Genomic DNA, 4,324 nt, shown 5'->3' on the forward strand with positions numbered 1-4,324 from the left:
AGAAGAAGAAGAAGAAGAAGAAGAAGAAGAAGAAGAAGAATGCTGAAGATATTGTGGAAAAGCAACTTTCATGCATGCTTGGCAGGAATGTAAATTAGTACAGTATTATAGTAAATAATATGAAATTTCCACAAAGAAACTAGAGATAGAACTAGCCTAAGATCCAATAAGCTATATTTACTTGGCAGGGGAGATACCACAACTACGAAGGTGGTTTTCCCAGGGCAAGATTTATCCATTGCATTCTGGGTGTGTTGACCCCTGTGATTTCCCCAGATACGGGAAACTTGAATGCATAATTTGTGGTAGTGGTTTGTGCTCTCCCTGAAAGAAAGAAAAAAGATCCAATGATCTCGCTACTGGGGATACAAGTTGTTATAGCGTGTGTCTAGATGGCTCTCCCCACAGAAGCCTCATGCAGTCATAGGTAGGGCTTTTTCAAAGGTAGCTGAATACAGAGTATGTGATTGATGTGCGGTACAATGCTAGGTTGGTTGCTAGGATTAAGCGTGAGTGATTATTAAATCAGTTCTCTGATTAGTTTGGCACCACCTTAATTCTGGTAGTCTAGACACAATATAAGGGACAGAAAGGGGTTTATCTTGTCCCTTGCTTGCTTTACTACCTTCTGTTTGCCATGAACGGTTCCTCTTCTGTGCAATGCCTCTCTGCTATGTCACCTTGTCTTGGAGCCAGCCAATTATGGACTGAAACCTCTACAAACTGTGATCTAAATGAATTTTTGCCCTTTAACTTTGGGTGTTATCTTGTCTCATCAATGAGAAAAAACAACTAAAGCACAAGTATATCTAAAGCAAATGAAATCAATAAAATGAAGAAGATGAAACACTTATACATTGCTGGCTAGACTGTAAATTAAAGTATCCATTATAGAAAATGATATAGAGGTTTCTCAAAGAACTAAAAACAGAACTACCAGGGCTGGGGAGACAGCTCAGTAGAATAAGCACTTGCCTGGCAAGTGCAAGAGCCTGAGTTCAATCCCTGGTTCTGCAAATAAATAAATAAATACATAAATACATAAATACATAAATAAATACAGAACCTCCATTCAACCTAGCTATCCCACTACCAAGAATATGCCCAAAGACAAATCAGTATACTGAATCACTATTTATAATTTCCAAGTTATAAAATCATCTGAATTGTCTATCAATGCATTATTGATCAATACAAAATAATGAAATTCTGCACTTTTCAGCAGTGCAGATGTAACTAGAGGACATTCTAGTAAATGAAGTTAGCCCGGAAAAGAAAAATAGTACATATTGTCATCTATATATGGAAGCTTGCTTTATTTATTTATTTATTTATTTATTTATTTATTTATTTATTTATTGCAGTACCGGGGATTGAACTCAGGACCCTGTGCTTGCCATGCAAGCATTTATTCTCCTGAGCTACCTCCCTGGGCCCAATGGGAGCTATAGAAAGTTGATTTCATTGAAGAAGAGATAGAGAAGAGGGGATAGAAAAGGACTGCCTTGTGAGTGTCAAGATACATTTAGGATAAGTAATTTAATGTCATATGGCACAGTGAGGTGACAACAAAATTTAGTTTACAAAAATGTATTTTACATTTTATGAAGAATGAGGAGAAATGAGTTTGCTGGATTCTAACACATAGTAATTATAAGTATTTAAAGATGTGGAAGTTTTAATTATATCAACTTATTACTACACACTTGATACGTATATAGAATTATTATACTTCAGCTTAACTTAGTTACTTTCTCATCTTCAGACACAGTACCAAGTACCTTTAGTTTAAAGAAGAGGTTTACTCTATTTCCTGGTTACAGACCATGGTTGGCTGGCTCTGAGGCAGAGAACACCATGATAAAGGCGTCTGCACAGAGCAAAGTTATTTCTGTTATGACGGCAAAGAAGGAGAGAGGAAAGGTATGAGCTAGGAAGAGACATCTGTCTTTCTGTGTCACACTTCCAGTGCATCTAACTAGGCCACTCCTCCTAACACCTTTAATTCATTCCCCTTTCAACAGCCCAACATACAAGAGCAGGAGACTCTTGGGGCACTTCTAGATCTAAACCATAGCATTGCTCTCCTGTTTACTGAAAGACTCATGTGCAGCCCTTTATGTAAAATACATTTAGTTCCTTGCTAAGAATTGCCAAAGTCTCACCAGTTCTAGCAGTGGTGAAAAGTCCATATCCAAACTCTTCTCAAACTTGTGGCAAACTCAGTTGTGAGTGTTTGTTAAAACGAAAAAGAAAGTTAAGTACTGCTGGGATACAATGGCACGAGGCAAGCATTCCTATTCCAAAATGGAGAAGTAGGGAGATAGAAAAGAATTGGGCTAAAGTAAGACTGAGGAAACAGAGCAAACATTAAACCCTGATGTTCCATATCCAGCACTGGGGCAAGCTATAGAGAGATGTAAACTCTGAAGGACTTGTGTGCCCCCACCCCATATCACTGACCGTTTCAGCTCTCATGGCCTCTCTCTTGAAGTAGTGTTTCTCACTGTTTAAAGCCTTTCCTTTACATTGCTATTTCCTGACTTGAGTTTTCTTTGCTTTTCTCTAACATTTAAGCTTCTTTTATCACACTTCTCTACATATGTGTGCAGACATATCTCAAACAAAGTAAATGGTCCATTACTCTAAAACAGAATATTCTTAAAGATGAACATTTCTTTTTGATGTGATCCATTTGCAAATCCTACCAATATTCATTTTTTTTGAAAGCTTTATATCTGAACAAAAGAAATATTAGGGGAACAAAATACAGCAAGAAATTAAATGAAGGAAAGTAAAGTGGGGAAAAGGGAAGATTTCAATAAATTATATGATTTATTTATACATCTTTATTACTTTAATTTTTTTCAACCAACTACAAGAGATCTTGTAAATAGTAACAATAATGACAATAAACTAAAAGATCAAAGATGATCCTAAATTTTCAGTGTTATACCTCTGACTAAGCTTAGTTATCTTAAGTTCACAGACATATTTTCCTTTCTTGTACACTTATATTTGACATTGTAGTTTGTGGTAGAGATGAAGTAGTTAGGGAAAACATAATTTTGTGTACCACAGCATAAAATCAAGCATGTAATTTTTCATTTTTGACATCTAAGAACATTTTATGTGAAATTCATTTCTTGAAATACAGACTTCAGTCCTCCTGCTCGTCTTCATTTTCAGGAATGTAAGTACCTTGGGAACATGTCCTCAGAGACTGTGCTATCAATGTTTACAAGGAACCTACACAGATGATAACAATCTAGTCACCCTTCCCTGTCTGCAAATGGGGTGGTCCAAACATTATCTTTTAAGTACATTGTAAATATTGCATTTTAACCCATTCTTTCCGTACTTAGACACAGACACACACAGATAAATGATATTTGAGTATCATGCCCATTCTTTATAATACATATATGCAAATATAACATATATGTATTATAGGAAGTGGATGAAACTGGAGATTTATTACAGGGGCAGGGCTGCAGCAAAGCTGCCTACAGAATAAATTGTGCCCAAGTCAAGCCATGTAAACAAGAAGTTCCAGTCTAGAGAACACCAAGCACCGGAGCCAATGTAAGTAATGGGTTGCTAGGCAAAAGGGCATGACATGACACCAAGCTGCCAAACGGATAAACACACTGCAGTGGTTGGGCAGTTCTTTTGCTTCCATGGGAAATGGGGCTCCACTGGATCTTGGTTGTGGCAATGAAACCTCGCACTGAATGTGTTCGCAACATGATGTTTTTCAAAGAATGGATTATAAATTAAAGGGGAAGCTGAAGCCAGAGTCTTGGAGGGAAAGCAGAGTTAGAAGTCAAAATGGTCATAAAATGGAGCTTTTAAAGTGCAGGGGATAAGTCACAGGAGTAAAATAGCTCCAACAGACAAGATAAGGAGACAGGTAAGGGCTAGATTAGGAATGCTTACAAGGGTAGTGTGTAAGAAGTTTTACTGAAGTGCCCTAGATGGAGAGAAGATTCCTTTTAAAAACAAATGGGAGGCCACAGGATCCTGAACAGACCCAGAGCACAGGCCCGGTGAGTGAGTGAGATGACCCAGGCCGCAGGATCCTGAACAGACCCAGAGCGCAGGCCCGGCGAGTGAGTGAGACGACCCAGGGCCCCCTAGATCCTCATTCGACCCAGGCTGCAGGCCCAGCAGGGAACCCTTCAGCAGAACTCCTTGCAAAGAGGCTAGAGGCAAGACCCACCTAGCTGATTCAGGAGCAGAACATCTTGCCAGAGAGACACAAAGGGTTTGACTCTAACGCCTGCAGCAGAAAGAAGTGGAGCACACAGCCAGAACCAAACAA

The 4,324-nt window shown here is 38.6% G+C and overlaps 1 non-coding gene across 1 annotated transcript; it reads left to right on the top strand.

Moving 5' to 3' along the window:
* Window positions 1–173: 173 nt before the first annotated feature.
* Window positions 174–329, top strand: LOC111813358. The gene has a single exon (XR_002818644.1). It is a non-coding gene; the product is annotated as a U1 spliceosomal RNA (small nuclear RNA).
* Window positions 330–4,324: the final 3,995 nt, after the last annotated feature.

This window comes from Octodon degus, unplaced genomic scaffold (genome assembly GCF_000260255.1).
Source record: "Octodon degus isolate 3935 unplaced genomic scaffold, OctDeg1.0 scaffold00007, whole genome shotgun sequence".
NCBI lineage: Eukaryota > Metazoa > Chordata > Mammalia > Rodentia > Octodontidae > Octodon > Octodon degus.